The sequence below is a fragment of the Rhamphochromis longiceps genome, linkage group LG12 (genome assembly GCF_057381845.1).
Source record: "Rhamphochromis longiceps isolate RC_006_pf linkage group LG12, R_longiceps_female_GT1.1, whole genome shotgun sequence".
NCBI classification, from domain to species: domain Eukaryota; kingdom Metazoa; phylum Chordata; class Actinopteri; order Cichliformes; family Cichlidae; genus Rhamphochromis; species Rhamphochromis longiceps.
The window spans coordinates 1,109,222-1,120,785 of record NC_140568.1 but is presented as its reverse complement, the minus strand read 5'-3'; the positions used below and the strand labels follow the sequence as shown (position 1 = coordinate 1,120,785).

At 45.6% G+C, this 11,564-nt stretch overlaps 1 pseudogene; it reads left to right on the top strand.

Moving 5' to 3' along the window:
- The first annotated feature begins 6,588 nt into the window (after positions 1–6,588).
- LOC146656523 (uncharacterized) lies at positions 6,589–9,225 on the top strand (annotated as a pseudogene).
- The last annotated feature ends 2,339 nt before the right edge of the window (positions 9,226–11,564 follow it).

Genomic DNA, 11,564 nt, shown 5'->3' with positions numbered 1-11,564 from the left:
CACTGGAACAGCAATCCAGTAATAGAGCAGACGATGCAACCAAATCCTGTAATAAGTTGTTTAGGTGGTAGACCCTGAGTAGTTCATATATCGTGGCTAAGTGTTCTGAAATGCTCTGCACCATTTCTCAAATGCACTTTGCCTTATTTTGTGGTGCATCTTCTCTCTTTGTATTACCCTCATTAGATCCCAGCTCTTTGTCATCCTATGGCTGACCTTGCAACAGTTTGGAGGAAAATACTTGCAGATCACGTATCTCAGCTGAACGCGCTATTGCACGTAAGACCCAATCAAAGCAGCGAGAGGAACGCCTCGCAGTCTAAGCATCGCGCTAGATAGTTTTGCAATAACCTGAATAACAATGACCAGAAACAACTGAAATCGTTATCAGCAGGATTTCTTTAGATGATGGAAATTACAATGTTTTCAAAGCCACACATCGAGTGTATCAGAATGATAACATTTACACACCTATCAACACGACAAACACTCACTTCAGAAGCATAAAAGATTATGCTTGTTCACTGCAATGTTTTTATCACCTCTGACGTCTAATATCATCAAAAATATCAGCCTTCTCTTGTTTGCTCTTTTGTAAGACTGTTTATTTTCCCACATCGAAGCTCAGCGTCTTTCTCTTGGCCCTTACATACACAGCAGTGCAACACTGTTATGAATATCTGTGTTTGGACTGATTAAGGCAGGTTATGACAGGCTGGTGATAAACGGTTGTTACAGAAAATATCATTATATCATTTCTCTCTTTGAGACATGCAACCTTTAGTCATAGACTCACGCACAGTCCCGCCAATTCTCAAGTTTGCTTTCCAGTTATTTGGAAGCCTCTGCTTTATCAAAGTAATTTCCCTGGGTAATGATACAAAAGCAAAGTTACAGAGAGTGCCATTGTCCAGTATAAAACAGCTAACATGCAGCTGAGGAAGCTGATTTAGGAAGTTCTGGAGGCCTGTAGCAGCTCCATCAGCTATAATTCAGAGTTAGTATTTCTTTTGTGAAGTTAGAAACATGTCATGCAAATATTAACATACAGTTTCCACATTGTTCCCACAGTGAGAGAGGTGGGCATACATATAAACATTTTTTTAATACTAATGTGTAACACGAAAAAACTGATGGCACATTTTTAAGTGGTGGGGAGAGTATTAATGCACAGCAGCACTCGCTTCATTATATGAAACCTATATTGACTATTTCTTGTTGAGAGGCGTTTTAGACTCGAAGAACATCGGCTATGCACAGCAGAAGGACTTCACCCACCACATGTCCCAACAATGGGGGTCCTGAGGCCCGTGGCTCTCATTGTTGGGACCATCGGATCAACTGATGGGCCTGAAAAGGTTGAGACACCTTGAATTCTTACAGTATAACTGTTAATATAAACAGTCATGATAGCGCGCTACCCTCATGAAAATAATGATCTGACAGTGCATTTCATGCACAACAATGTTTATCTCAGTCTGCTCAATCTTTCTATCGGTGCAAATCATCAGTGTGTCTTTGCAAATGTTGAAAGTCTACGATGACTATCTGGCAGGAGAACATTGTCACACATCCACATCTGCAGCTTTGGCATTTTGTTCCCGGTCTTCAGAGATCAGTACTCACCTTTCAAAGCAGACCTGATGCAGGTGTTGTGGAAATACCCTCCCGGTGTTTCACCTGTTGGCTTTTTAATCAGATCCCCTTATGCTGTGGCCCACACCTCGGGACCACTTTATCTGCTCTTGAATCATCTGATAACCCTTTCCTCAATCAACCTCCATAACTGGATGAAAAGGAGAAACAGATCAGTAACACTTGAATGCATGCATGGCCTTCTTGCTTAACATCTGTGTGCAGAGTGCAGCGGAGAGAAGGAAACACCAGCACTTGTGCTGATTGAGATGAGATTGGATTCACCGGCAGAACAAAGGGAAGGAGAGCTAGGGAGACTGTGAACCACGTCGTGTGGCATTGCATCATAGCTGTTTCCATTGTCTCACTTTAATTTTGAATTGACAGCACTGAATCACTGCCATTTCAAAGTGTTCCTGGGCAATCGTTCTCCAGGCTGTCTGAAGATCTTTTAGAGTTTTGGCTGCATTTTCACTCATTTTTAGTTCATGACTTTTTAACAGGAATGTGTGTCAGTGTATTTTTTTATGTTATGATGCCATGTAATACTGATTCATTCATTCTTTCCCGTCTAAAAAGGGGCTGAACCAAAGTTGTTTCATCCAGAATGTGCAGTTAATGAAGCCTGGGTGCAAATCTCATTTCAATTTCTGTTACTTGATCTGTGTCAAACTCTGCAATGCTTCCTAAAAAAGAACCATCCAAATATTATTTACGTGGTAAAACAGAAACAAGCTAGAAGGTGCTAAACACTGAAAAGACTGAAGACATATGACATCGTGTTTAATCACATGTAGTGCATTTTGATTAAGACCACCTCGCCAATCAATAAAGTCTTTGAACTTAAATAAGTCACTGCTGGCTACTTACAATATTGCTAACTGCTCCATACACCTGCACACACACACACACACACACACACACACACACACACACACACACACACACACACACACACACACACACACACCTGAGCGATTTCCCTTTGATGAATTGATTCCTTTGACCTTGAGTTTGAGAGTAAACACACTTCGAGGGGATATTAGTATAAAAATGGACAGAGCTGCATTTCTGCCTTTGGCAGAGTCACAGTGACATGAACAGTGTTTCTGCAGAGAGAGAGAATGAGATATGCACCCTAAAACAAAGAAGAGATCAGTTTCTTTGATAAGATGCAGATCTGTCCTGCTCGCTATCAGGCGCGGCTCACCCTCGTTACAGGTTCACACAGGATGACACATTCAGTCTGTTTGCAGCTTGCCACATGTTGCAATAGTTCAGTATTTACACAATTATCAACTCTGTGCTTGTTGCACTATTTGCAAATTTGTTGCAACTTTACATTAAAAGCACATAACTGCATAATCATAATTCACCTTTCAGGAAATGCAATATTAGATTTTTTACACTTGAATATTTGGATTAAACAAAACACAGGGCTCTGTGTGGAGGCGGATGGAGAGGAGGAACCAAGTGCGAGACTCGGACACTGAATACAACTCAAAACCTCAGCTTTATTGCTGGCATGAAGACAAAACATGAAGTGAACACTGACAACAGAAACACACAGGCATAATCTGATGGTACGACGCGACACCGAGCACAGGAAAACACAGGGCTAATATACACAGGGTGGTAATCAGGGAATGGGCAACAGGAGGGAGACACAGCTGGGAGAAATTGGACTGACGAGACAGGGGAGCAGCAGAACTGAACACACTCACATGAGACACAGACCTTCACAATAAAACAGGAAACCAGAAACCACTAAACGCAGACAGAGAGGCAGACAGAATATAACACATGCAACTCAAACAATACATGAAACAACAAATCCTTAAACACGGATAAACAGAAACATGGACTCTAATAATAATAATCATCATAGCATCAGAGAAACAAAACAATCATTCAAAAATAAACCAAAACATAAGAACTCAAAATGCTGGGTCGAACCTGACACGAGTAGTTAACGAAAACAGTACAAAAGCATATACAAAGAATTGTTCATTTTTAAACATCATAGTTATCATAGAATTAGAGAACAGCTGCTCACAGAATGATGGTAGAAACCAATTATTGCCTGATTTCCTGTGTTGTGTAGTATTAAAATGAATTTGTCACAACAAGTGCCACCAAAGAAAACAAGTGTTCCAGACTGGTACTTTAAAAGAAGAAATTACATGATTTTATAAAGCATATTTACAGAATTTCATTTGTTTCCAACTGTGTCTGTGTCATTGCTGGATAAAAGTAACAGATGTTTAATTTAATTTAATTCAGTGACAACAGATGCCTCAAGGCAATGTTGGGATGTGCGATCAATGTGATTGAACAAGTAGCCATAAAGTTTAAAAGTTCAACTACATTGGTACTTTTTAAAATACAAAGAAACTGTCTTTACAGTTTCTTTGTGCAACATCAGGGCTGAAATGGCATGTGACTGTTTTGATTTCATTTATATTTATGTCTGCTGTGGCTGGAGAGCCTGGGGTCCTCTAATCTTCATGTCAAAGCATCCTTGAGCAAGATACTGAACCCTAAGTTTCTCTGTGTGAATGATACATCACACCTTTCTGCAGCTTCAGATGTTGCCTAACTTCCCTCCGTGCTACCTTGATTGTGGCCTTTAATCTCCTTCTCCATGCAGGGTACTTCTCCTTGTGGCTCTTCATCTTATAGCCATCCATCTCTGTGATCACTGCCATGGTGCAAATCAGCTGATTAGTCTCAGTGATGGTCGCAGTAGGGATTGTCTGTAATGCTGCATTCACATCTTCTAGTAGACCTTCAGATGGTACTTCATATAGTCTTGATAATCGGCCATGGAGGGTTTAGGTTTCTGGCTTCACCATGATCCCGTAGGTCAGGTCAAGTGCTCTCACACTCTCACACCTTCAGTCGTACTTGGGGCTTTAGTACCTAATCTTGTGTAGGCGCGATGATATCTCCCTACTGACTTGATGTCCTGGTTCCCCCTGATCTGACACTCGGAATTGCTAACTGAAGGTGGGACAGTCCTGAACCCCAAGGATGACAAGAAGGGACCGCTCCCATCCAGCTACCTGCCAATAACCTGCCTCAGTACCATATGCAAGCTCCTATCAGGAATAATAGAGGCTAAGATGAACAGGGACATTGGTCTATACATGAGTGGGGGGACAGAACGGAAGTAGCAAGAATACCAGAGGAGTAAAACACCAGCTCCTCCTAGACAAAGCAGGTAAGACCAGACTGACCAACTTGTGCACTGCCTGGATTGACTACAAGAAGGCCTATGACTCGATGCCACACACCTGGATCTTGGAATGCCTAAAAGTGTACAAATCAACAGGACCCTAAGTTCCTTCATCAGGAACTCAATTGGTATGTCACAAACTACACTAGAGGCCAACTTCAAGCCAATAGCACAAGTCACCATCAAGTGAGGGATCTACCAAGGAGATGCTCTGTCCCCACTGCTGTTCTGCATAGGCCTGAACCCCCTCAGTGACAAGACTGGCTACGGATACTGACTACAGAATGGAGCAATTTTCAGCCACCTCCAGTTCCAGGCATGAACGAGACATCGATTCACGGATCCACACCACCAGGATATACAGCAATGACATCGGAATGTCGTTCAGACCGGAAAAGTGTATTTGGATGGTAACAAAGTGACGGAAAGAAGTCAGAACTGAGGGGATCGCGCTACCGGATGGCAACATTGCAGACATAGGGGACCGCTACCTGCAGAAACCTCTAGCTGGGGTGGAGTTGGCTGGAGCTAAGCTGGGCACTCAGACCGCAGCTACCAGTATTCAGTCTGCTCAGGGCACTTGTCAGGCAGAGAGAGCAATAAGTAGTCCATATCTGGCTGAATGAGCACATCAGAGCTCTCAGCTGACTGAAGAAGACTGGGTCGGCTCGCCTGAGCTCTCATCAGAGACAGATGGCTGAAATGGCTGAATGGGCTGCACCGGTTTAAAAACCTCCAGGGGTCCAGAGGTGCATCGTGTATCAGACTCACACACAGCCTTAGTTGTAGCCAGCTCAGCTGAAACAGTCTGTAAATCTAATGAGCAGGAATTAACTGTCTCTGTCATTATAATTCCAGGCTCAGAAGGAGCAGGATGAAAACAGTCTTTAAAGTCCATAGAGCTGGAAATAACAGCCTAGAAAAGACAGACTTGGAGTCCAAACACTCTGGAAAACGTGCCTGTGAACAGCTAACAAAGTCTCCGACAAAGGAGTCTCTTTATCTCCAAGCTCGGAAAGAGTATGAGCAAAATAGTCTTTTTTACTTACCACTGCCGGGTGCTCTGCAGAAGTCCCAGCTTCCGGCCGTGTTCTTGTGCAGCAATGATGCGGACGCCGCTTCTGCTTGGAAGCTACCGGCTTGGTAGCTGCGTTACTCCTGGGTGGGTCCAGGGTGGGATTGTGGACTTGGGGTTCTGGAGGTGCTCCGCCTCCAGGCTGGAGTTGTGGCTGGGCCTGAGGGCCTGGGTCACCAGGTGTGTTGCCAGGGTTTTGAATGGGTGCATGCATGGGGGCCCGGCCCTTGCACCGGGGCCTTTGGTAGATCGTTGGAACGGCAGGCCTCTTCACCGGGCCTCTTCCACTCCCCTGTTGTGTTTTTTTCCTTTTTTCTTCTTTTTCTTTCCAAGATGGCGCCACAGTAGGCAGCGTGTTTCCTCAGCTCCCAGCTTTTTCCTTTCCTTTCTGTTTTTTCTTGTGCTTTAAGTTTTTTTTACCCGACACTCTTGGTCGTGTTTTATTTGTCGTGCAACGGGACATGGACCCACAAATTTTCGTGAGAGTAGTAACATGTCTTCTACTCTTTTTGGGACTTTTTACCACCACTTCTGGAGAATCTGTAAGCCAAGCCATTGTTTACGGTAGGGAGCAGCTACTAGCACTGGGCAACAGGAAAGTACTCCCGGAGGAGCGACCCAAGATTCCGAAGGAATTACGATGTCGGAGGAGGGGATGCAGGGCTGGAGTGAAGTACCAGGAAAGAAGGAGATGGTACAAACCAAGCATTCCATCCATTCTCATGGGTAATGTAAGATCTTTACCCAACAAGATGGAAGAGCTAATTGCGCTAACCAGACTGCAGTGGGAGTACAAGCAGAGCAGCCTCCTCCTGTTCACTGAGACATGGCTCACGGACCACACACCGGACTGTTATAACTCTGGATGGCTTTCAACTGGTTAGAGCGGACAGGGATAGAATAGAATAGAATAGAATTCAACTTTATTGTCATTGCACATGCACAGGTACAGGGCAACGAAATGCAGTTTGCATCCATCCAGAAGTGCTTTAGTGATATAGATATATTACAATATATATTAGCAATAATATAGATATGTGAGTATATTACAGAAATGGGTCTATTATGGTATGTTATAATGTACACGGTATGAAGTATGTTGTGAATATTCTATAACTATAAGTATGTACAGGCTGTAGTGAGTACAAGCTATGTACAGGATATGAACAGGATATAAATATGAAAAACTATACAGAATATGAAATAAATAACTTTACAGAATCTGGGATATACAGCTATACAGAAATGGGAACTATGCAAGTTGTAAACAGTTGTAGGATTAAAAATTATCGAATGTACAGAATGATTATTTACACAGAGCTATACAGTAGTGCAGTTAAGATAAGTGAGGGTGTAGATAGTTTCTACAGAGGCTATATAAAGTGCTAGTGGTTGTGAGTGGTGGTTCAGTCCATGTTATTATTGTGTTTGAGGATGCAATGGAGAGTGGTAAGAGGAGAGGTGGGGGACTAGCAATGTCTGTCAGTGAGAGATGGTGTAACCCGGGGCACATCACTGTGAAGGAACAGAGCTGTACCAAAGACATTGAACTGTTGGCAGTTAGCGTCCGGCCATACCACCTGGCCAGGGAATTTTCACACGTTATTGTGCTGACTGTTTACATCCCACCCTCGGCCGACGCTACAGCAGCCTGTGAGTACATTCACTCCACTGTCTCAGCTACAGATGGCACATCCGCAGTCCCTCATTATTATTTCTCGGGACTTCAATCATGCCTCACTATCTGTCACTCTCCCAAACTTCTCCCAGTACGTTGACTGCCATACAAGGGACAGAAAAAGCAAAACCCTGGATCTATTGTTTGCCAACACAAAGCAGGCTTACAGTGCATCACCCCTCCCCCCGCTTGGCAATTCAGACCACAACCTGGTCCTTCTCCACCCCACTTACACTCCTATGGTGAAGAGGAGTGTAAGAAGAAGGTAATAAAGGTGTGGTCTGAGGAATGCACTGAGGCCTTAAGAGACTGTTTTGAATGCACAGACTGGCAGGAACTCTGCAAGCCTCACGGTGAGGACATCGACCTCACCCACTGCATCGCGGACTACATTCATTTCTGTGTTGAGAACACTGTGCCTACCAAGAAGATACAGTGTTTCTCAAACAATAAACCGTGGGTCACCCCAGAACTGAAGGCCCTGCTGAACAAGAAGAAGAGTGCTTTCTGGTCGGGAAACAAGGAGGAACTGAAGAAAGTCCAAAAGGATCTTAAATACAAGATCCGAGAAGGCAAGGAGCGCTTCAGTAGGAAGATGGAAAACCAACTCCAACAGAAAAACGTCAGAGACGTCTGGAGGAACATGAAACAAATCTCTGGACACTTCCAGGACAATGGAGGAGCCACAGTGTCTGCTGGCCGGGGGTGGGCTAACGACTTGAATCTGTTTTTTAACAGATTTGACAATGGCCCACTGATCACCTCTCCCACCCCCCAGGTTCCATCAACTCCCCTCCAGTTTCTGCCCCCCGGGTGCAATGCCATTGTCACCTGAGCTCTCCTCTCACCACAACCCTGCTTCACCCCTATCCACACATCTATCCACAACAAAGCGAGCCCTACCCCCCACTCCAGCCCAGCCTCACATCTACTTCACAGCTGATCAGGTGAGAAATCAGCTCAAGAGGACGAAGGCAAGGAAGGCAGCAGGTCCGGATGGAATCTGCTCCAGACTGCTCAGGGACTGTGCAGACCAGCTCTGTCAGGTGGCCCTGTACATCTTCAACCTTGAGCCTGAGCCTGGAGAGGGTTCCTGAACTGTGGAAGACTTCCTGTGCGGTTCTGGTGCCACAAATTGCACACCCCAGGGAGCCCAACCACTTCAGGCCTGTTGCCTTGACTTCTCATCTGATGAAGACCATGGAAAGGCTCATCCTGCACTACCTTCAGCCACTGGTGGGCTCAGTGTTGGACCCCCTGCAGTTCGCCTACCGTTCTGGAATTCGGGTGGATGACGCTGTCATCTACCTGGTACCCCTGGTATCCCTCTCTCACTTAGAGCAGGCGGGGAGCACTGTGAGGATCATGTTTTTTGACTTCTCCAGTGCTTTCAACACCATCCAACCTGCACTACTGAGAGGGAAGCTGGAGGGAGCCGGAGTAGGCAAACAGCTGCCTGCATGGACTACCTTACCAACAGACCACAGTATGTGAGGCTCCATGACTGTGTGTCCGAGGTGGTAATCTGCAGCACGGGGGCACCACAGGGCACGGTTCTCTCACCTTTCCTGTTCAGCCTTTACACTTCAAGGCTCAAGGTTCTTTATTTGTCACATGCATAGTTATACAAGTATAACACACAGTGAAATGTAGCCTGACACGCTCCTCGACATGTGCAAAAATGGGGGGGGTGTAGAGGAAGAACATTATATATATATATATATATATATATATATATAACACACCCAGCACGCCCCTGCGGGCGGTTTATCCTTCAAGCTCGGGTCCTCTACCAGAGGCCTGGGAGCTTGAGGGTCCTGCGCAGTATCTTAGCTGTTCCCAGGACTGCGCTCTTCTGGACAGAGATCTCCGATGTTATTCCCGGGATCTCAGAATCAGAATCAGAATCAGAATCAGAATACTTTATTGATCCCTGGGGGAAATTATTTTTTGTTACAGTGCTCCATTTTAAACCAACATTAAGACAAGACAGACAATACGCTAACTAAGAATAGTACAATATATACATATATATACATACATACATACATAAGTCACTTATAAATAAATATTTGGAAAAGAAACATGTGTAGCTGTAGCAGCAAACAGTGTGTTAAGTGGATGCGTTGTACAGGGAGATGGCCACAGGCAGGAATGATTTCCTGTGTCGTTCAGTGGTGCTTTTCAGTAATCTCAGTCTCTCACTGAACGAGCTCCTGTGACTGACCAACATGTCATGGAGTGGGTGGGAGGTGTTATCCAACATTGTCTTTATCTTGGACAGCATCCGCCTCTCCGACACCACCTTGAGGGAGTCCAGCTCCATCCCCACAACATTGCTGGCCTTACGGATCAGTTTATTAAGTCTGTTGGCATCTGCGACCCTGCTGGATCTGCTGGAGCCACTCGCCTAGCTTGGGAGTCACCGCACCTAGTGCTCCGATTACCACGGGGACCACCGTTACCTTCACCCTCCACATCCTCTCGAGCTCTTCTCTGAGCCCTTGGTATTTCTCCAGCTTCTCGTGTTCCTTCTTCCTGATATTGCTGTCATTCGGAACCGCTACATCGATCACTACGGCCGTCTTCTTCTGTTTGTCTACCACCACTATGTCCGGTTGGTTAGCCACCACCATTTTGTCCGTCTGTATCTGGAAGTCCCACAGGATCTTAGCTCGGTCATTCTCCACCACCCTTGGGGGCGTCTCCCATTTTGACCTCGGGACTTCCAGGTTATACTCGGCACAGATGTTCCTGTACGCTATGCCGGCCACTTGGTTATGGCGTTCCATGTATGCCTTGCCTGCTAGCATCTTGCACCCTGCTGTTATGTGCTGGATTGTCTCTGGGGCATCTTTACACAGCCTGCACCTGGGGTCTTGCCTGGTGTCTTATATATATATATATACACTGGGTGAATGTGCAGTAGTAGCAGCAAGCAGGTGAATTCTGTACATTAATATGAATAGACATCTGACTATTTTACAGGATAGACAATATAAACATATTTAAAATTAAAGGAATTGAAATGTACATTGTGCCTTGGTTTAGTGTCTGGAAGAGTCCTGTCTCAGTCAATTACAGATGATGTGAGAGGGCGGGTGTGTGTGTTTAGGGCACGGATGGCTTGGGGATAGAAGCTCCTCTTGAGTCTCTCTGTCCTTGCCCGGAAGATGCAGAACCTTCTACCAGATTGCAGAAGTTGGAACAGTTTGTTGCCAGGATGGGACGGGTCCTTCAGTATCTGCGTTGCTCTAGTCCGGCATCTCCTGGTGTAGGTGTCCTGAAGCGGGGGGAGAGCAATCCTGCAGCAGCGTTCTGCTGTACGGATCACTCTCTGGAGAGCTTTTTGGTCCTTCACACAGCTGTTCCCAAACCACGATGTCATGTTCTGTGTGAGGATGCTCTCCACAGCGCCTGTATAGAAAATCCTGAGGATCTTTGGAGAGACCCTGAACTTCCTCAGTTGTCGTAGGTGATACAGGCGCTGCCTAGCCTTTTTGGTCTGGACCTGAATGTGGGCAGCCCATGTCAGGTCTGAGGAGATGTGGACACCAAGATACTTGAAGGACTGCACCCTCTCCACTGGAGCTCCATTGATGATGATGGGCTTGTAGTCTCTGTGCTGACCCCTTCTGAAGTCCACCACCAGCTCCTTGGTCTTGCTGACGTTCAGCTGGAGGTGGTTGTCCTGGCACCACGATGCCAGATTCTTCACTTCATCCATGTAGGCCGCCTCATCGTTGTTGGAGATGGCACCCAACACCACTGTGTCGTCAGCAAACTTCACAATGGTGTTGGAGCCATGGGTGGCCACACAGATTGAAGTGTAGAGGGAGTAGAGCAGTGGCGAGAGGACACATCCCTGAAGTGCTCCTGTGTTGATGGTGATGCTGTTGGAGAAGCACCTGCCCACCCTCACCACCTGAGTTCTGCCA